We start from the raw sequence: 24,002 nt of genomic DNA, 5'->3' as shown, positions 1-24,002 counted from the left end.
ATTCCAGTAGCTAGTTACTTTCTAGAAAATAATACATGATGAAAATATTTTCCTCAATAAGTACAGGTTTCGTTTTATGTAGGTATCTATTTCTGGTTCAAATAAGTAGAAGTTCATAGACAGAGCAGTCTTCAGGGCTGATGTCATCCAGGAGCTTCAACTCCACTACTCTGTGAATCTCTTATCTTGGCTCCCTTCTGGGTGGTGGTGGCTGCATTCTCAGGTTGATATAGAAATGACTGCCACAGTCTGGGACTCATGTCCCATGAGGATGATATATAGAAGAAAAGAGGTATGTCTAGTTTTTTGTTTGGTTTAGTTTTTTAAATTTGTTTTTAAAGAGAGTCAAGGTAATGTAGGTTTCTAATGACCTAAGTCAAAGGTAGTAAGCAGGTGTTGGTTAAACAAGTACACCAAGTCTTTTGTAAGTGAAGGACTTTGCCATCTGGTGTTGCCTCCACAGAGAAAGGGAGTCTATGATCCTTTTTATATCTTGCTTAATATATGTCAAGATAATTTTTTCATTATATCTAAACACTATCCTGATGCCTTTTAAGACTACATTTTCCTCATCTTCTTTTTTCACAAAGTGTCAATGTCCTTGTAGCGAATCAGAATATTCTGGAAAAAAAAACATGATTGTGTGTATGTGATGCTGAGCAACTGATTAAAAATTGGAAGAAAACAATAGAAATTATATGTGTGATGCCATGTAAACAGATTATTTTCAATATTAATTTATTGCTTTTCATGGTGAAAAGACTAAAATTCCTTTTGTAGTTCTTCACAGCTTCCCTCCGTTTATCCAGGCAGTGTGCTTTTGTGCAGACCAAAGAGCCAACATATATAAGTGAGAGTCTTAATTCTGCCACCTACTACCAATGTGACATTTAATAAATTACTCAAACTTTATGAGCCTCAATTTCCTCGCCTATAAAATGGACATCATAATTTTTACCTCATAGTTTTGTTGCCATTCATTAAATATTAATTTCCTTCCCTTTATCATTTGTGTTTTTCTTTGGCCTTTATATTTTTTCCCAACTAAGCCCTAAAAATAATACTAGTCACTGAAGTAATATCTGCCAGTGACATAAATACCCAAGAATATGTGTCACCAGCCTTTGAAAGGTACCCTAAACCATTCCCCAATAGACTATATTGGTATGTTATAAAATGTGTCCCTTCATTTAGAACTGGTTCAAAAGAACTTGTTTGAGATTAATTTTCAGCATATAAAGAAAGCTGTGATGTGGCTGGAATTATAAATGTCAAGGTAACATTGATGTTGAGGAATGTGTTTTTTAAAAACAACTATAAGTGGTGGATTACAGATCACTTCAGGAATGCTATAATGAAGCTTCACTGTATTTACTTAGAAGAATATTATTAGCATAGCAATTTTTAAAATTAATATTCTGCTAAATTGTCTCAAAGGTTTCAAATAACTCTTCTAATTTTATGGGAAATTGTTACCAAATTTACACCTCTTATGAAAAACACATATTAATGTACCAGACAAGATAAATACATTTTAATAAATAAGCATTATGTTACAAGGGAGTTATATCTTATTTGAACCTGATATAATGAGTAATGGAGCATTTCAACTTGATACAATGAGTAATGAAACCTTTCAACAACACTGATGATTCACTATGTCATTAAAATATACTGAAATTTTAAAAGAGAGACATTAAAATCATCACAGACACCCATTCAGAGTCTACAAGAATAAAGCCTGAATTATTTTCCATGCTCTGGCAGAGCAAGAGACAGAAGCTGCTTGCAGAAGTTGTTCATAGAATCCTAAAAGGAGCAGAGAATCTGAATAATTTATTTCCCCTGTAGTTGCCCGATACTGTACTACAAAATGGTATACCTGATGAAACTAACCCATTGTAACTTGACATCTTAATGGTCTAGTGTTAATTTTGACTAGACTTTATAACATCATTTATTTTTCATTATCTCTGTAGATTTGCACTAGCTTTCAAAGATTGTTAACAACTGAATGTAAAATTGGAATTATAAATCAAGAATGAAAATGGAAAAAGTAACTTTACTATCAAGTAACATCATATCATTTCTACCTCAATAATAGGGTCAACTAAGTACAACTCTTTGTTTGCTACAATCAAATTACTTATTTTTTATAGTGAAAACATTTTTTCCTTTTTCTGGCATTATTGCTAATCTCTCCTTGCTCTTCCTATATGGAATTTTAAGGGTTGTTTTTCCCTTAACATATGTGTGATATCTAATTCAGTGTTGCTGATGGCTGTGTTTTTGCACCAGATAATGTTAGACTACAAAATTAAAGTGCTACTAATATCATCCAGTTTTTTTGAATCACCTTCTTAAATCAGAGTTGAGAAAATATATGCCCCTTTCCAGGTTAATAGGTTCAGGAAAAGTAAAAAGATATATCTAAAGATGGCAAATGTTAATTGCCTAGATCTTTTTTTTTTTTTTTTTAACTTCCTCAAGATTCAGGGAAAAGATACTAGAGCTTTCAGAGTTGATAAAATTTTAGCTGGAAATGCTCTTTACAATAAATCATTTCAAATATAAGTTGGTTTTCAAAACTGAGATGCTTTAGCACTGCAAAGAACTTCAGCTCCAACTAGCAAAGTTTCGTCTCTGAAATTTCACAACCGATCTAATTGTGTCTATTTTGCAGTTGCCAATTCAACTCAATGATTTCATCTGTCACTTGGAATCTCTCAGACTTGCATACACATAGACATTAACATTCAACACCCAACCTGGAGGTCACTAAGTTGTGCAGATTGAAAAAAAGGTATGACTTCAGCAGCACTGATGCAAATGCAATAGTTGTTAAAAAAAATTAAAAATTAAAAACTGTGAGTTTCTGATGAGATTAAACATGTGAATGATGTAAGGTTAGAAAACATAGTCATCAACCAAGATTCTGCAAGATAGTTGTCCTGGGGCACACTTAAGGGAATAGTTGTTATAAATGTTGTTCTTTTTAACTGGTGGCTTTTCGCTTTTTCTCATGTTTCTCAGTTTCCTACCTTTACTTTTTATATATTTTTGGTCTTACTACAAAATGATACACCATATTTATTAATTATTCTCTAGTAATGACTGTCAAAAATATTTTAAACAAATTTTTACTGTTATTTTCAGACACCAAAGTGGTGTACACAAATTGCTCAGTGTGAGACCCATCAGTAATTACTAGTTTTTATGACTAGATATTAGTATGGTCAGTAATCATTCCAAAAGCCAATCTCTCACTAGCTTGAACCTATTATTCGTGTCACTACCCTTCTCTCATAAGAAAGATATTTGCACAACCCTACTAATAAATATTGAAAATTCTTACTTTTTCTGCAAACACAGCTTATTTAGTTATATAAAAATAACCTTTTACAAGAGCTATTCCATTTCAAGTAGCAATGTTTAGAGTATTTAAGTAAACCTGATTTATGAGTCCTTTTCAAACAGTAATCAGAAATTCAAAGAACTATGTCTTGAAAATGATGCTCTCTTAAGTGTGTTACAATATTAACCCAAGCTCAAGTAGAACAACTGTAGTGAATGACAAAGAGGAAATTTAGTTTTCACATTAACATGTTTAGTGACAATGCCCTCAATTATTCTTACCATCTTGCCAAATTGCTGTATCCCAAATCTAGCTGGAATTTGCTCTCCAGTGCCAAATCATTTGTTGACTTATCTCCTTCCATGCTTGTTCAGGCAACAGACAGGAAAAATGTCCGTGTGATGAAAGTGTATTCATTTTGTTTTCCCAGTGTGAGTTTTATTGTTTCCTCTCCTTTTGTCTGACAAAGATGTATCATCACCTATCTTGATTAAACCAATATCAGCACCACTATGAATACCGAGTGGGCACAATTTCACACCCAGATAGAGGCCAGTAGTGATACAACATTAGGCAAGATGAGGGCTGAATAATCTTCCAATACCTCCTCAAGCTTTTTGTTAATTCCTGTGTTTTTCTGTGCCAGATAACTGGCAAATAGAGGGTTAACAATAAGGCTCTACCAAATCAAATATTACTAGGAATGTTCCACTTTAAATCAGCAATTGGTTTAAGAAAAGCAAGGTGAAGATATACCTTGGCATAGATTACAGCATTGGCCATTATCTAAAGAATATAGTCAATTTCAATTATCTAAATGGAATTAATTTAAATAAACTGATGATCAGATAAGAGGGTAAATAAAAAGCATTTTGTGTAAATATCCATGTCTTGCAAAGTAACTTAATTTAAATGACTGGTTTGGGGTAAGAGCTGGAACCCATTCTACTAAGTGAAGTATCCCAAGAATGGAAAAACAAGCACCATATGTACTCACCATTAAATTGGTATTAACTGATCAACACTTAAGTGCACATATAGTAATAACATTCATCAGGTGTCAGGCAGATGGGAGTGGGAGGAAGGGATGAGTATATACACACCTAATGGGTGTGGTGTGCACTGTCTGGTGGATGGACAAGCTTGAAGCTCTGACTTGGGTGGGGCAAGGGCAATATACATAACCTAAACATTTGTACACCTGTAACATGCTGAAATAAAAAAATTAAAAATAAAGACTCAGATGAATGAAGTTCAAATGTAGATTTCAGTTCAAAAGAAGAGAGAAAATGTTTTTAACTGCATTTGTATCGTGTGTGCCAGGCATTTTCTTCTGCAGTAAATTGAGGCGGTTGGAGTCTTTAGGGAAATGTGAGGATTAATACCTTCTCATCTGCTGTTGCACTTTAAAATGAATATCAAAAATGTTATATAGTGATGAAAAGTATTCTTGTGAGTAAAACATCCAATGTCACTTTAAGATTTGCAGTTCTCTGCACATTTCATGCAAATAAATTTTAATTTTTCAATAAGGAGTCAACTATTTAAACTGATGGTGAAGCACATTGATCGACCTAATTAGATATAAAACCCGGTGACTAAAGTCACCAAGAGTATATGATCTCATGCCCTGGGTAACACATTCAGTGTTTTTATTATTATTGTATGATAATTCCCCCAGCCTTTTCTGTGAGGAACTCTCTCTGGACTAAGTAATTGGTAGTTTCTCATGCATGTTTTAATAGTCTTCAGAAAAAAGGTTTCTGAACAAATGCCATCTACTATGGAATACTATTTGAACTGCATTTATTTCTACAGCAGATTTCCCTAGTTGGCCAATTAATTGCAAGGTATAAAGGTCTTTTTAAAGTCACTTGGAAAAAAAAGGACAACAGTTATGGTTCATTGTTCCCATCTTGAATAGACTCTAATACTGCAAGTAGTATATATCATAAATACCTTTTCAATATTGTTAGGACAAGATATAAATATATTATATATAGACTATTCAAAATTATTATTAAATACATGATATGGACTTTTATTTTATTCTTATCAGTTTTGTGCTTGGTAATAAGGTTTTTTGAGCATTGGTTAAGAGGATTTTTAAACCTATAGAACATCTTTGAACAATTACCACAGTTAATACCGAAGTATTTAGATTTGAGTAATTAAAGAAATAGGATCACAATGCAAGTATATCTGTTCTTGGAACCAGATAATCAATTTTTTTTAACCTTAAAAGCTTCTTTGGAAGTTCTAGCAGGGGGCCATAGCTTCTGTAAGTCCTTGACTGAAGAACAGTCTTCAAATCTTCATAACAATATTTGGAACCTAGGTTCCAGACTACATAAAAATGACTGACATATATTTACTAGTCATTCAGCCTCTATTTAACTGATCACAAACAAGATAATGATTTTCTCTTAAACAAAGTAAATTAATTACAAACATTGTATCACCATGGCAGGATGAAAAATGTCTAGGGGTATGTATATTTCAGGACTCTCCTGATTTGGTTATCTGGATCCAGAGCTACATTGGAATATATCTATATGAAGCCGAGAAATCCCAGAATGACAATAGAGATATACGATGAGTATTACAAGTTAGGGCATTTTCTGGACTTGATGTTATTATATATTCCCAATATCAGAGAACCCGCATAGAATGCATGGCTTGTAGTAGGCACTTGAGACATATTTTATGAATTAATAAATGGGCAAACTACACATAAGTTTTAATCACAATTATTTGGCACACATCTACATAATACATGATTCATTCAAGCTTAGCCTTTTTTTACAAACCAGTTATTGCATGTAGCCATCTAGGTGGATTCACATGTAAGTCACTGGTTATGAGAAACATTACTATATTTTAGGTTGATATTTGCTTTCCAGCTAGTCTTTTCATTTTCAAGAGTTATCAGCTAGCAAGTCTATTTATCAGAAAGGCACTTTTTGCATTTTAGAAATGACTCTAACCCCCTAAGTAGTGTTTGAAATTTGTAAAAAGCCTCCCCAGGGCTCCAGCTGATATTTGCCCTGGCCAGGAGAACTGGGCCTTTTTCCTTTGGGCTCACTGCTGATAATACTGATGTGGACCTCTCACTTCATTAGCTTTGATAAGGGCATTATTTCTCCTACTGCTTGTGAGAAACAAGACTATAGAGATTCTCTAGAGCGGTAGGAACTCTGCCCTTATCATACACAAAAAATAGTGAATTTCTGCTCCTATATAGCCTTACATTGGAAAGCATATTAATCATAAATGCACATTGTGAAGAAACTCAGTCCTACATCTTTAAAAATAGTTTTGACTGGCTTGGTGTATGTCTGAAAAATAGGTTTGAAATAGCTGCAAGAAGTAGTTGCAAGGAAACAGGATTATGCAGAAGATAATGAGGCTAGAAAATAGTACTCTTGATAGGACAAATAATACATGGCCCAGAGGCAGTTTGATATAGTAACTACTATTACTACTAATAATAATGGCTATTATATAGCACTTAGTACCAGACTCTGATTCTAAGTGCTTTATCTGCTATAACTAATTTAATCTTCACAATAATCTCATTAAGTTGCTATTGTCCTTAATCCCATATTATAGATGAGGAAACTGAGGCACAGAAAGGTTGAATAATTTGCCCTTGATCAAGGAGCTAGTAAGTAACACAACCAGTATTTGAACTCAGGTAGGGAGGTTTAAGAGTGTGCTTAATTTAAGCCCCAGATTTGCCACTTAGCATTTGTGTGCTGCTAAGCATGTCATTTAAACTATTGGGCCCTCAGTTTTCTCAACAATTAAGTGAGGGTTAACAATGCCTATCACACAGGGTATTTATGAGTTAATAATTGTAAATCATAATAATGGTAGATATTTATTGAGCATGCAATTCATGATCTTTACCCTTGGAAAAGTAGTTAGGAGGGCTTTATAGTCAGGCTCTACTACTTACTTGTTATGTGATGTTGGGAAAGTACTTTACATCTCTGGTCCTCAGTATTCTCATCTGTAAAATAGGGGAACATATTTCCACATCTTCAAAATAAAGATGCTAATAGCTATTTATTAGAGTTGTCATGAAAATCAAATGAGATAATAAATAATTTTTAGCATGATGCCTGGCACATAATAAGCATTCAACAAATAATAAGAATAGCATATGGAAATATTAAATCAGCAAGAAACTTCTCAGAGGACTCTAGCTAAAACAAACATAAAAACAAGCAGTCAATATTATTGCATCATGCCAGTTTCTTAGTGACTGGGAAAATAAAGTAACTGAATAGCAACTCTATGCTATAAGTGTTAACTTGAGAGAAAGGCCCAAAGAAGGCCATATATTCTATGTTGCTGAGGCTTGAATAGTTCTACTTAGAGACTTAGAAGACTTAGAGACCTAGGAGCCAAACACCATCACTACTAGAGACTCTGTTGACCCAATTGCTCAGGTTCAAATTTATTGGGCATTTTAGTAACAAAGGAGGCAAAACAATAGTTTGGGGCCTGGTTAAGATAGCAGCACTCTGCACCTAAATGTACTTTTGGAAGACATTATAAATTTGAACTAGAAGTACACAAGTCTTACTCTAATCAGTAGCCAATGAAAGAAAGTGTGTTTAAAAATTAGGAAGCTTTTTAGCATAATAATTAAATTGTGTACCTCAAATGGATGGATTTTATGATATGTAAACTATACTTCCATGAAGTTGTTTAAAAACAAATTTATTTCTGTGAAGAATGTCATTGGCATTTTGACACAGATTGCATTGAATCTGTAGATCATTTCTGACAGCATAGTCATTTCCACTTCACAGAAATAGAAAAAACAATTTTAAAATTCATGTGGAACCACAAAAGATTCTAAATTGCAAAGCCATCATGAGTAAAAAGAACAAAGCTGAAGGCATCATACTACCTAACTTCAATATACTACAAGGCTATAGTAACCAAAACAGCATGGGACTGGCATACAAATAGACAAATAGACCTATTGAATAAAATAAAGAACCCAGAAATAAATCCACATCTTTACAGCCAACTGATTTTCAACACAGGTGTCAAGAACATTCACTGAGGAAAGGACAGACTCTTCGGTAAACAGTGGTGAAAAAAATGGATATACATATGCAAAAGAATGAAACTAGACCCCCACAGCTTACCATATGCAAATTTCAACTCAAAATGCATAAAAGATTTAAATATAAGACCCAAAACTCTGGTACTACTAGAAGAAAACATAGAAGAAACATTTTAGGATATTGATCTGGGCAAAGATTTTATAGATAAGACCTCAAAAGCATAGGCAACAAAAGCAGAAATAGACAAATGGGATTATATCAAGCTAAAAAGCTTCTGCACAGCAAAGAAAACAATCAATATAGCAAAGAGACAAACTGCAGAGTGGGATAAACTATTTACAAATTATTCATCCTACAAAGGATTAATATCCACAATATACAAGAAATTGAAACAACTCAACAGCAAAAACCAAATAATCTGATTTAAAAATTGGCAAATGAATAGACATCACTCAAAACAATACATACAAATGGCCAACAGGTATATGAAAAATATTCAATGTCAATAATCATCAGGGAAATGCAAGTCACAACCACATGAGATATCATCTCACCTCACTTATTAATAGAATAGCTATTGTCAAAAAGACAAAAAATTAACAAATGCTGGCAAGGATGTGGAGAAAGGGAAACTCTGATACATTGTTGGTGAGAATGTAAATTAGTACATCCATTATGGAAAAATGTGTGGAAGTTCCTTAGAAAACTAAAAATATAACTACTATAAGATCCAGTAATCTCACTACTGGCTATATATCCAAAAAAATGGAAATTATTATGTTGAAGAGATAACTGCACTGCTATGTTTATTGCAGCAGCATTCACAGTAGCCAAAATAGGAAATCAACCTAAGTGTCTATTAATAGATGAATGGATAAAGAAAATATGGTATATAGACACTGGAATACTATTCAGCCATAAAAAGGAATGAAATCCTGTCATTCTTGGCAATATGAGATAATGATAGCTTGGAGTACATTATGTTAAGTGAAATAAGCCAGACACAGAAAGATAAATATCACATGCTCTCACTCATATGTGGAAGATAAAAAAGTGGATCTCATAAAAGTGAAGAGTCAGATAGTGGTTATTAGAGGTTAGGAAAGGTCAAAGGGAGTGGGGGATAGAAAGGCGTTGGTTTATGCATACAAAATTATAGCTACATAGAGGGAATAAATTCAAGTGTTCTATAGTACTGTAGGGTGACTATAATTAACAACAATTTATTATATATTTTCCAATAGTTAGAAAAGCAGATTTTGAATGTTGCCAACCCAAAGAAATAATAAATGTCTACAGCGATAGATATGCTTATTACCCTGATTTGATCATTATAGATTGCATAAATGCATCAAAATATCACACTGTATCCCACAAATATGTACAATTATTATGAGTCAACTAAAAATAATAACACCAAAAAAGATGTCACCTGGGTTTATTTATAAAACTATAATAAAAGTAGAAACTGAGGTTTCATTTTATTTGATAGAAGATTACATTTATGATAGAAGGAGTGAATATTTAAGTATATCTTATTTCTTTGGGAACTGAAAACATCTACCTTGGGATATGGTGCATCAAATCAAAATGTTACATACTTAGAAAGCTATAATAGGCACTTATGAAAGTGCTAAAAAACTCTCAAAAAGAATTTAGGAAAAGAAAATATAGGATAGACTCAAATAATGTCAAAAAAACATGTTTAAAGTAACTTCTCAGAATTAATGCCCACTTGTTACATAATATTTAAAGGGAGGAAAATAGAGAATTAAAACTTATTAAGCAGCCAATATGTGCCAGTCACTCTGCTACATGTTTTACCTTAAGTTGTCCCATTTTATACTCACAACACCCTACATGGTAAGCATCATTGCCTCCATTTTACAAATGAGGAAATAAGCATGAGAGGTTGAGTTACTTGCCTAAGGTCATTTAAGTATTAATAGTAACTGGTGACAAATTCAGGTCTTTCAAAAACAATGTGACAAAGTGAAAGAAACTTGAACTCTGAAGTAATTATAAATTTTGTCTCACAGAGAGTTGTTTCTTAAAATTCTGCTGATAATTTTAAGATAAGGAATATTTTGGCAGAAAGCTTCTAAGACTACAAGGCATCAAGTAACACTACCTGGCAATAACCAGTGAAGCACTAAAATGTCATGGTCTATCATTACTGAAAAATTTCAGAGGGCCAAGAAATCCCTTTAAATTAGAGCATCAGGGAAATTTTTGTGGAGAAAAGTGGAGACATACAAGAACACACTCTACCTGAAAGACACTATAAGGACAATGACGTTGCAGTGAAAGTTGCCATGATATGGTTTAAATACCAGGTCCTTACTGGTACACACCAGTACACACCATCTGAAACAACTCGACAAAATCACTTTAGAAAACAAATCAGTTGACTTTCACTTCTGTTTATTGCTGCCACTTATCAATCTATATTCAGTAGCATTGTTGACTTTTTGCCTCTTTGTTCTTTTTTTCTCTTAATAATCTGTTTTCAAATTTTTGTTATAAAAATGTTCAAACATATAAAAATGCAAAGCATTGTACAGTGAACATTCATATACCCAACTCTCAGAATCAACAATATTCAAGATTTTGCCATATCTACTTTATCTAGTCTCTTTTTTGATGAACAATTTTTAAGATCTATTGATGGTAGACTAAGATTAGAATGGAATAAATATCCTTATTTATAATCCATGTATTATATAATGTTTTCTACATAGTCTATATTTATAATACATATTATATAATGATGTAATAAATATTTTAAAAACCTAATCTTTTTGCATTCAAGAAGTAATTTAGTCAAAATATGCCTCAAAGCTCAAATGTCCTTCATTTGTCTCATATTAGTCATTGTTAGGGCACAATGTACTCCTCTTATCAAATTTTTATTCTGGTTTCTTAACTCTCCCATGGAGTTCTTGCACCACTTACTGTATAAACCTGATCCCTCCATAAAGTCTTTAATAGTGACGGTCTATTAGTTTTCTCTCCAAAACCAATCTCCCTTTCTTTGATAGGCCTATAGCCTCCAAGCTTGAGACCACATTTCCTGGTTTCCGTTATCTCTAGGTACAATAAATATAAGTCAATGGGATATGAATGGAAGTAAATGTTTGCAACAGCTAGGTCATCTTCACTTGAAAGCCATGTTTCTTTCTTTGGACTTTGTTTTCTTTGCCTCTTTCTGCATACTGGAATAGGAAATGGAAGCAACCCAGCTTTGATGATGCAGATGTGGACAATACCCTAAAGCATGGTCAAGCAGAGAGATGGAAGGAATTTTGGCCATGAATGACTTTGTGGAGCAGAGTTGACAATCTCACAGAGACCTATGGGAGAGAAAGTAAACTCAATAAATAAATGACTTAAATACCTTATTTAAGCCACTGTATTTTGGTGTGTCTCTGTTACAGCAGTTTAACCTTTACACTAATTATTACACTAGTATAATATCCTCTGGTGTAGATATTATGATGGCTTTGCATGTCAGCCAGACCCGGGAGTTCTAGTTTTATCACCTATTGTATATGTGATGTTGGTAAGTTCTTTAAACTGTATGTACTCATTTCCTAATCTGCAAAATAGCAGTAGCAATATCTAGTCACGGTGGTATTGCGAGGATTCAATGAGACAATGGATGCATGTTATCTCATGTTGCCTGGACTACAGTGCAGTGCTTAATAATAAGAGTGTTTTCATAGCCCTTTTATCACACTCAAATATTGTTTTCTGCTAAATTATTAAACTGATTTTTTTATTCAATATTTTCCCTAGTGATGTCAACCTTACCTATTTATATAATTGAATTAACCTACTCAATGCCCACTGCTGTACACAGATTTTGGTCACTTTTAAAATAAAGTTTGACATATACATAGTAATTCTAAGAACATAGGTAGTTGACAAGAGTAAATCATATGAACAGATTTTTTGAATTTTTGCAGATCTACATGCCATGGCTATGATGGCTCAGTGAACAAACAAATATGTTTCATCTCTTCTGGGATGACATGACTGGTCAGAGAGGCTTTTGTATTAATACATGTCTTGAATCACAAGTCCTCATAACACTCTGATGTTAAAACAGGAATGTGGTTAATCCCTGAAGTCTTTGCAAGATTTCATCATTGTAATTCAGTGTATAGATTGAAATGATGAAACTGACACAGGAACAAAATAACTCCTTAAAAATCACATAGCTTATTGTACTAGTCCAGAAAGAGGGATTGGAACTGCAGTTGTTGGACACATGAGCAATGCTTTATTCAGTAAATTATTTAGTTTATGTATAAGAAAGGCAAGCATAAGAAATATTCTTATTCCATTCTTTTCAAAGGAGAGTTGTGAAATGACAGAACAGAGCAATTGGTTGAAATTATAACTGTGAAATTGGTAGCCAGAAATATACCTCAAAATGGATGTATATTATCTTACTACATTACATTTGAGTTTTTTATGAGCCCTATTTTTATTTTTTAAAATTTTTTTTTATTACAGCATACTACAGGGGTACAAATGTTTAGGTTACAAATATTGCCTTTGCCTCCCTCCCTTTCCACCCTCCCCTATTTCGCAGTTTCTGCCGGGCCTCTGTCAGCAGGCAGGACTTCACACTGGTGGAGCTCCCCTGATTATGATGTGAGCTGGGAGGTTCCCTACCCAGGACCACGGCCTGAGTTGGGAGTGCGGCCCTCCCATTGGAGGAGTGTTTCCCCACAATTACCCTGCAGCTAGCATACACTCTGATCTGCCCCGGAAGGCACACTCACCCTTCTGTGTCCCGGGGCAATGCAATTGAGACATGGGTGTACAGGATCTGGTCTGCAGGCCTGTCCCCTGGGCCCCAGAGATCAATCCCTGACCCTGACAGGGAGAGGAGTGCTGCTCTCAAGTCACCCATGGGGTGCCCAAGCTGGATCGATGTCTCTCTGTCTTGGGGTTTGCCCAACTCTGCTGGAGTCACCAGGCAAGCAGCACCTGGGAGGGCTGGTGGGTAGGGAGCTCACAGTTCAAGTACCTCTTAGTCCACTGCAGAGCCACAAAAGGAAAGGTCTCGTTCCCTGTGGATGCCTCTGGGTGGTGGCTAAATTGTATCTCTTGGCAGCCCTGCCACAGGTAGGGAAGGGGAAGGGGAGAATGAAGCACTATGGTGCCTGCTGATGGGCTTAAGTCTGTGGGGCAGGACGTGCCCAGAGGGAGCTGGGAGCCCAGTGCCCTGTCCACAAGAGGCTCAGCACTCACTGGCAGTAGCCAATCTCTGGGCTGGTGTTAGCAGGTGTAAACTAAAATAGAGGTTTTTTGTTTTTGTTTTTGTTTTTTGAGACAGAGTCTCACTCTGTTGCCCCGGCTAGAGTGCCATGGCATCAGTCTAGCTCACAGCAACCTCAAACTCCTGGGCTCAAACAATCCTCCTGCCTCAGCCTCCTGAGTAGCTGGGACTACACGCATGCACCACCATGCCCGGCCAATTTTTTTATATATATTTTTTAGTTGGCCAATTAATTTCTTTCTATTTTTAGTAAAGACGGGGGTCTCGCTCTTGCTCAGGCTGGTCTGGAACTCCTGACCTCGAGCGATCCTCCCACCTCAGCTTCCCAGAGTGCTAGGATTACAGGCGTGAGCACCACGCCCCGGCCTAAAATAGAATCTTAAGTCTCACCCCACACACACACTGGCTGACTGAATGGACCCCCTGGTGGCCAAAGAAATATCCTAAAACTAAATTGTCCGCCAGGAAGAGGGAGGTCAGACATGCCTCATCATGTCCCCCTCCCTTCTTGGGGACATCCTTTGTAACTCATTCACAGGCCTAAGGGTATGCAAGACAAACCTGCAGGTCCTCAACTTACACAACAAATATATGTCCAATGGCTTATCTCTGATAAACAGCTTCTTATGTTAAAACATTCCAAACCTTTAAACAAAGCTTCATGTCTTTAATCAATCACAAGCCAAAGAATCTTTAAACCCACCTAGAACCTATAAGCTCCCACTTCGAGATGGCCTACCTTTTCTGGCCAAACCAATGTATGCCTCCCACATATTGATTTATGACTTTACCTGTAACCCCTGTCTCCCTGAAATGTATAAAACCAAACTGTAACCCAGACACAGCAAGTTCACTGGCTCAAGGCTTCTTAAGCATGACTCCAGGTCATGGTCCTCAAATTTGGCTCAGAGTAAATCTCTTTAAAATTATTTTAAAGAGTTTGGCTTTTTTTTCCCGTTAACACAGGTCTCTCCAGCAGCTCAGGAGCCCACCAGCAGTCCGAGATGCAAGGGAGGGAAAATTGAACTGCTCCACCTACCCTTGTCACTGGTCTCCATGCCTCTCGGGGTTTACACCTTGCCGATGCCTTTTTCCTTCCATTTCTGCTCCACAACCTCTTCCCGTGGAGTCTCCTGTAGGTTCAGGAACCCTTCCTTCCTATCTTCATCCTATCTATGTTTGTCTATGTGTTTGTTTTTTTCACTTTAATCTGAAATCTTTCCTTCTTGCAGAGACACTCTGGTTGGAGGTAATTCTTGTCTGCCGTTTTGCCTCTCCTCCACCTAATATCATGTGAGCCTTAAAAATCCATAATTTGGAGTCCCCTCCAGCTCAGGTGAGTCACATAGTGAAATGTTGCTGTTAAAATACACCCTTGGACAATTTTCTTCTAGTACACAGATATCTACTTTGGAGAGGGCACATGGGTTAATGATACACCAATATTCTTTGCTGTTAATAAAAATGTGAAAGATTAATATTTCTGGTGCCTGAAACTCCTTTCTGATCAACCATTCAAGCAGTGCAATGAGACTGAGGACAACTGCTTCCTATATCTTGCAATCAACAATGCTCACTATCTGTAAGGGATTTTCCTCCCCAGATACTTAAAGGAATTGCACTATGAGTTATTTTCTATCAAATAGGATTAACTTTGTTCTAGATGGAACACTCTTGATTTTCTCTGCCAAGGAGTGCAGCAGTTTGGTGTGTCATGCGTTACTGCTCACTACAGACCGTCGAACTCATTTCATTTGTGACAAGAGCTAAAATTAAACCTTGTTCTCCAGAGATGTGATGCCCATGTATAAATCTGATCTATGCTTCCTTCTAAGCCACCTTGTATATTGCTACAGTAGCTTCTGTTTTTGTTACTAAATCCACTTTGTTTGTTTGTTTGTTTCATTTGGAAGTAAAGAGAAAAGGATTTTTGTGGTTTGCCTTGTCTATAGAAAGAAGTTTCATTGCCTCTATTTGGCATGGGGTCAGCTTTCTACTGAGCTCTGGCAGGCCCAGGCAGGCTACCTCATCATATATCCCTTATTTACTACCTGTTTTCCCAGCTCTGGCTCCGTCACCTCTGATTTAGCAGCCATCTCTAATGCTGCAAAATAACATGAAGCTCCAATATTCAAGAAGCTTCAAACTGTCCTGCCTATGTCAAAGAATTGCCATTTTTACACCTCATCTGAGATTGCAAATCATTGCCTTTATATTTTATCTCAAGATGGCCAGGAAAGTACAAATCATGTAGTTCTGGGTTGGGTATAGGGTGGGTCTTGATTATTGTCAGTAAAGGATGATGGATAAATGGCTGAGTTCCATTTTTAAACTTATATACATTTGAACCAGCATTAATATATCTGTTAAGCCTTTTCCTCTAAGAGATCATTTTTGTAAATATTAGAATATAATAATAATATACTTTTATATTTTTCTCAGATAGCATTTCCCAGCTGAAAAAACTAAGGTCAATTATAATTGTCTTAATTGATTTTGAAGTTGAGTAAACTCAGAGATGAAAATAGGATACAAATGTGTCATTTGCTATCATAATTTAATAAAAAGTAATTCATGTCCTCTGGAAATGTGTATTAGTTCAAATTTTGGTCAATCAAATTAAAAGCAATGCCTACTTATTTGAATTATACAGTTTTGAGGAAGACTCTGAATACTATTATTTTAGAAAATGATTTCAAGCTAAGAAATATAATTGGATTTAATGCAGTATTAATGGTCACACTGTGGTCTCCCTGACATTCTAAAACATTCTTATGCTAATAGGAGTGTCAGTTCATGTTGCTTCTCAAACACTAAATGATTCTTGATTGACTGTTGGGAAGGCAATTTTTTGCCTTGGCATAATGTCTCACCATGAAAGTGTGTTGGAGGGTATACTTGTTGAAAGGAATTTCAGGTATATGCTGGATAGCCATCAGCCTTCTTGTTAAGTTTGGTGTAATTTGCAAACCCCATGTCAGAACATCTGTGCACTTAGACTGTCTCTCTAATGGAACCCGAGGCCCAAGGCCCTTAGGGGGATATAGTAATCAGATTTTATTCATAAGGCTTTTTCTAATTTTTTCCATTATACCAGGTTAGTTCTGGGCCAATTAGGGACAATGATTTTATTGGTCCAATTGCTAGACTAAACACTTACATTAATAGAATTGAAAATATTCTGTCAATAGAAAAAGTTATTATCTTTAGAATCTCTGCACATACACTGAAATTGCATTCTAATGATATACTTGACTTATTTAATACCTTTCTAAAGACATTCAAGTACATTTATGAATTTAGAGTGTGCAATAGGGTATATTTTTCCCTATTTTCCCTTAAACATGGAAGCTAAGGTATAACAGATACAATTTCCTAAAGGTCACAGTTCCAGATGGGGACCGTAACTGTAGTTGAGAAGTGGGCATGGTTGTCACTTTGTCACACAGTTGTTTACCCAGGCCAAATGATGTCTATTATTCCTCCTTCCATCTCAAAATGATAAAGAAGCTTTGAGTGTGTTCATTTATTCATGACAGACCAAGGGCTGGACCACCTCAGCATGGAGGATTACTGAATTTTTGTTTAGTGATGAATAGTAAAACTATGTGTGTACCCTACTTCTATGTATACTAATTTGTCTCCTCCCTCTAGTAACAAACCATACACATCCCTATCTGAGTGGGACAATAAAAATATTAACAATACTCACTTTTGTCAACGGTATCAAAGAAGGGTTACTCTTATTCACTGTTGTTAAGCACATAAATTAATTAAACATTTTCTGGATAGCAAATGGCAGTATGGAAGAAAACTTAAAGGCACATTTTTGTTATTTTTTCCATATAATTTTAATTTTAAAGACATCCTGATATTATAGCTTCTGGCAACATGGCAAATTAGATTATCTGGAGGGCTCTTAATGCAGAAAAAACTAGATCTGTGTAAGTGTAATATTTGTTGTACTGTTTGGAACACATTGAATAAGGAAAATTTCTAAAACATCAAGAAAACATGAGCTGAAAATAGAAAGATAAGCAGGAAGCACATGAAAAGACAGTATTGCCCTAACAATAAATGCTGAAAACCACTCTGCAGGTAGAAAGGGGGATATTGGAACCTGAAATTCCTGGATAAAGTAGAGGCCCCTGAATGGATGATAAAATGTATGAGGTCAATAGTACCCCATGGCTCTCTGTAAAAGCAAACACAATTTCTCTTCAGAATATATAAAGAGGAAGAAGAAAACAACTCTGTATTCACATTTGAAGAGCACAAAATTTACAAAGAAATGAACCATCATGAGTTAGGGTCAGCAGGAATAAGCAACAACAACACAAACTCAAGCAATTTAGACCCATAGGAGTTTCTGTCTCTAAAATTATCAAATACAGACTATATGAAAATGATAATGAAATGAAAAACCACAATGAATATATAAAGGATGAAATTTTAAATTGAGTATTCCAAAAGAAACTACAAACTGTGTGTAGGCAGATTTGAAAAAGAACCAAATAAAACTTAATAAAATAAAATTTAGTGTTAAAATAAATAATAAAATTAATGATATGTTAAATAGTGAACTCACAGAGAAATGGACAAATGGAATAGAAAGAGACCTATTTTGTGTATGGAAGTTTAATATATAGTCAAGGTAGCACAAGAAGACTTTATTTCACCCTATTCTTTAGCAGAAATCAGCAAACTATACCTGTGGGCCAAATCCAGCCCACCATGTCCATTCAATTGTGTACTGTGTTTGGCTGCTTTTGCTCAACAAAGCTCATATACAGTTGTGACAGAGTAGTTGTGATGGAGACTACATGGCCCTCAGAGTCTAAAATATTTACTATCTGGCCTTTTACAGAAAAGGTTTTTTTTGACCCTTGTTCTTGAAATATTGTTTTGCTATGTTTACAATTCTAGGAAGACTCAAATCTTAAAGATAATAATTCCTTCCAAAGTGATTAAAAGAGTCAATGAAAATGCAATTAAAATCCTAACATATTATTTTGAGCAGCTTTACAAGCAATTCCAAAATTCACATGAAAGAATAGGCACCAAGGAATAGTCAAAAGAAACATGAAGAAGGAAGACGAGGAGGAAATGGTGGAGGAAATTACCCTACCAGATATCAAAAGTTATTATAATTATATGGAAATTATGAGAAAATGACATTGTCTCAGAAATAATCATAATTATAATCATTAGTGGTAATAGTACCAATAAGACTTATATAGCACTTCCTATGTGCCAGGCACTAATACATATTAACTAATTTAACCCTCACAACAACTTAAGAGAATAGTGTTCATTTTCTCCATTTTACAAATTAAAAACTGAATGACAAACAAGTTAAGTAATAAACAAATTAAACAATAGAGATTCCAGTAAGAGACTCAGTGTTCTGTTCATCCAATGCTGTGTAACAAATCATCCCAAAACTTAGTGGCTTGAATCAACAACAATCATTTATTATCTCTCATAGGATCTTGTTAAGTTGCAGTGAGATGGTAGCAAGAGCAGGGGTCATCTCAAATGTATTGGTGCTTGGGCTGGGAAGATTCAAACAGCTGGAGGACTAGAATGTTTGGAGCACCTTACGCCTTTCTACTTTAACATGATTTCTTCTGCATGGTGGCTTCAGCATAGTCAGAATTCTTCCATGGTATCTTAAGGCTCAAAAAAGCATGTATTCTGAGAGAGAGCCAGCTGCATCATCTTTTATGCCCTAGCCTCAGAAGCCAGCTAGTGTAACTCCACTGTTGTCACTGGTATGGCCAGATCCAAGGGGAGAAAACAGACTCCAACTTTCTATGGAAGAATGTGCATGTCACATTGTAAAAAGAGCATGTGAAGTAGACTTTATTCCTGTAGCCATCTTTGGAATACAGACTCTGCCACTGTCTGACATACATGGAAACACTGGGACTGAGGTGGAAGCTTAGTGGGGGCAAGCTGGACTATTTCATATATCGTGCTGAGAGAGTTGGCTATATATAAAAAGAAGCAGATTGTATCCTTATCTCACCAACCCCAAAATCAACTTCTGATTGATTTAGGACTTAGATGTGAAAGATAAAACCTGAAAACTGGATAGAAAAACTTTATGGCTTCAAAGTAAGGAAGGACTTTTTTTAAGATACACAAAACGCTAACCATGAAATACGAGATTAGCAAACTTAATTACATTAAAAAAGAATGTCTGTTCATGAAAAGACACAAGAGAGTGGGGCAGGACATGGAGACTCATGCCTGTAATCCCAGCACTTTGGGAGGCTGAGGCAGGAGAATTGCTTGAGGCCAGGATTTCGAGACCAGCCTGGGCAACATAGCAAGATCCTGTCTCTACAAAATAATAATAATAATAATAATGAAAAGAAAGTGGGAAGACAAAGTAAAAATTGAGGAAAGATATTTGAAACATTAAAACTGACAAAATTTTAGTATATAGAATATAAAGAACTCTCACAAATCAGTAAGAAAAAGACAGTAGAAAACTGGTAAGAAGCATGGATAACTATTCCACAGAATAGGAAAAAAAGCATGAGCACATTAAAAATTTTTCAACTCCATTAGGAGTGAGAGAGATTCAAATCAATAACAAAATGAGATATACCCAAATATTGGCAAAAATTAGAAAATCTGATAAAATTAAGAAGTGTGATGACATCAAGATGTGGAGCAACCATAATACTTATATTCTGATACTGTATTTATGAAAACTTGAATTTCTACAATCATTCTAAAAGACAATTTTGTACTGTCTTGGGAATTTGAACATGCATATATTATATGATCCAGCCGTGCAGGAGAACAGGACAGTTACAAATTGGAATGTTTTATAAGAGAGAAAATGAATGAACCATAGCTATACACAACAATGTGGATAAACCCTAAATATAATATTGATGGATAAAGCAGTTTGCAGACTACATACAACAAAATGAAATGTTCACAAAGGTCAAAACATGCAAATCAGATACATTGTTTATGCATTCAGAAGTAAAAGAAAACCTTTTAAAAAACAAAATACAAAAATTCAGCAAACTTTAACTGGATTGCAGGCAGTAGAGGTAGGAGGATGAGAGTGGAACAACGCACAGGGAAGTCACAAAGGAATCTTTTTTTTTTTTTTTTTGAGACAGAGTCTCACTTTGTTGCCCAGGCTAGAGTGAGTGCCATGGCGTCAGCCTAGCTCACAGCAACCTCAAACTCCTGGGCTCGAGTGATCCTTCTGCCTCAGCCTCCCGAGTAGCTGGGACTACAGGCATGCACCACTATGCCCGGCTAATTTTTTTTTATATATATATATCAGTTGGCCAATTAATTTCTTTCTGTTTATAGTAGAGACGGGGTCTCGCTCTTGCTCAGGCTGGTTTTGAACTCCTGACCTTGAGCAATCCGCCCGCCTCGGCCTCCCAAGAGCTAGGATTACAGGCGTGAGCCACAGCGCCCGGCCTACAAAGGAATCTTAATGTTTTCTTAAGTAGAGTGATGGATTCATGCTTATTCATTTTATTATTGGGCTTCATATTTTGCATATGTTACAGTTACTTTAATCATATCAAATAAAACCTTATAAACATAATGATTAATATAAAACATGTATTACAAAAATTGGTACATAATGGTATAAAGACATATGTTAAACGATGTTCACTGTGGCATTATGTTTAACAGCAACAGACTGGAAACAACCAAAATATTCATACCAGGAGAGTAAATAAATAAATTATGGTACACGTAAAATGAAATGCTTTGCATCCTATTAAAAAGAATGTGGGACATTTGTATAATGTTCTAACACAGAAGTTTACCTTTGACACATTGACTGAAAAAAGGCAGGTCGTAGAGAAGGTTTATATGATTCCATTTTTTGTGAGAAGAAACATTTTATATACATGTGTGTATATTTATACATATAATATGTGTGTGTTTACACATGTAGATAAGCTTTAGAAAAAGTGCTAAAATATACACATTAAAATGTTAATGGTATTCGTTTCTTAAGGGGATGCATAAGGAGAATGGAGAATGTACTTTTCACTGTTTACATTTCTTTATTGTTTGACTTTTTCAAAAATCATGTGCCATTTTGTAAAAAAAAAAAAAAAAATTCAAATGTATATTAGGCACAAATCTCCTGTTTCTGACACTTATCACCAGACTCGGCCTACCAAAGCCAATAAATCCCCGTTCTATTTTTTTTTTAGAGATAATCCAGGCACTATCAGTGTTGTAATGAGGGAGCTTCCTGCTATGACTTGGCTGTAAGAGGACTCTTGGGTTATGATTTGGTGAAAAGGAAGTGTATCAGAGAGAATCCTTTTGTCTATGAAGGCCATTGTCACATAATGTGCTCTATCTTAGAGACCACCTAAATATCAGGAAGAAATGAACATGCATTCTTCTTGTCATGAGCAAAAGTTTCCCTCAGGATGCTAATTTAAAGTTTTTTTTTTTCTCACTTGATAGCATTCCTTTTTCGTTCTCCTGGACCTATTCCAACAATACAAGATTGACTGAAGCCCCCTAAGTGTGGTCTTGCCAATGGTTCAAAAGCAGTTCGATGATTTGAACTGTCGCATGTGCTTGTATTTACCAGAGCTGCTCTCATCCCTTTCTCACACCTTTTCTGCTAAACATTGTATCAGTAGGCTCATAGAATGTAAGTATCTAAACCCAGCAACAATATTAAGACATACTATGGTATGCCAAATAAATAAGATGACATGATATGTTCCTTCATATTATTCAATCTAATGACATTCTCCCTCTAAATGTCTTTGTCACAAAAGCTAGAATTTTCCCCCCGATAGTGCTAGTGGCCATTTCATACACAAAAAGAAGGTAGAAGCAAGGCAGTGCCATGCTGATTTTTCTGACTGCTATACTTCTTGTCCATTATAAACCAAAAGCTTTCTTTCTCAGGCTTTTCTTCTCTCCCACCCCCATCAGCCCTTCAAAAGGGCCCTTTGCCTTGTCAAGTATAAAAGAGTAAGAAAAACATCCCTGCTGTGAATCAAAGCCCCAAACTGTCCACTTTCATTTTTTTAAACAGTGTATTATGAAGTTGGAAGAATTGCCACAATAGCAGTATTGAGTGAAGAGCATAAAACATCTTGAGCTGAGAGCATAGCAAAGGTTTTAAGCCTGCTCTTAAAAAACTGAACCTACACACACACACACACACACACAGTCTCCATTTGTGCCAAACTGTGAGACTTAAAACACAAAAGTGGAGAAGATAATATTTATAAATCATTTATGATTTAAACAGACAAACACTTCCAAAGCAATATGGAGAGTTTAAACAAGACGTGAATTAAAGTGTGACTTAACTGAAGCATAGAATTAATAATTGGTTGTACAAATAGGCCTCACAAAGAAACTTAAGTATAAGTTGATTGGACATTCTGTAGTAGGGAAGAACAGATCTGCAGCTTGGGCTTCCTCTGATATATTTCATAAAGTGATCCTCACTGACAAATTTGAATCCTCTTTGAGCTCCTTTTATGCCTTCTCCTCCTCCTTCTCCTCCTCCTCCTGCTTCTCCTCTCTCCCCATCACACTACATCTTCTGTTCATTGAATTATGTACATGCTAAAAGTTCACTTTCTCTATTACAGTCTGCCAAAGTAATTCCACAGTTGGTTCTGCCAGCTTACCTTATAGGTCTTTGGCCCTGACTTCCCCAATTTGGCTTCTCCCTGGCTCTCATCACCTTTCTCAGGCTGGGTGCTCTGTTTTCTCTTCTCCCTTTCTCTTGACGACTGCGCTGGGCTCCAAGGTAGTATGAAAAATGAATCCTTTTATATTTGAAAATTATGTCTTTGACTTAGGATAATGAGGCTGTCCGTGGAGAAAAGAAAAAAAAAATGGTAACTACATATTTGGTTGTTAAACTTTAGCCAAACTACGGCCAGAGGGTAGGCTATCTGCTTATGGGAACTACTGGCAGTAGGAGTTTGGACAAAATGTTTGGGCTGCCATCCTACAGTAGCACCATGCTGTGTTATCTTTTATGCCAGGATCTTGTCATTAGAACCAGGGGAGACTGTCACTTTGAAGTACATGCAGAACAAAGCATCAGAAGATTTTTAAAATTGATATGTGAGAGATATGTATTTTTTACTATTAGTTTCTACTGGGAGAAAACACATTTCCATTAGAGATTTCCTAAAAGCAAAAATGAAACCTGAGAAAAGAATTTAAAATTTAAATGGTTATTGGCGAAAATATATTCGTTCTCTGAGAAACTTCT

General features: G+C 35.5%; 1 long non-coding RNA gene across 1 annotated transcript; it reads right to left on the bottom strand.

Moving 5' to 3' along the window:
* Positions 1–535: 535 nt before the first annotated feature.
* LOC105856732 (uncharacterized) lies at positions 536–23,591 on the bottom strand. Its single transcript, XR_012915927.1, has 3 exons — positions 23,407–23,591; positions 7,317–7,370; positions 536–621 (listed from the first exon to the last, which is right to left on the bottom strand). It is a non-coding gene; the product is annotated as an uncharacterized LOC105856732 (long non-coding RNA).
* Positions 23,592–24,002: the final 411 nt, after the last annotated feature.

This window comes from Microcebus murinus, chromosome X (assembly GCF_040939455.1).
Source record: "Microcebus murinus isolate Inina chromosome X, M.murinus_Inina_mat1.0, whole genome shotgun sequence".
Classification (NCBI taxonomy): Eukaryota; Metazoa; Chordata; class Mammalia; order Primates; family Cheirogaleidae; genus Microcebus; species Microcebus murinus.
The sequence above is the reverse complement of the archived record's forward strand: the minus strand, read 5'-3'. Positions and strand labels throughout refer to the sequence as shown.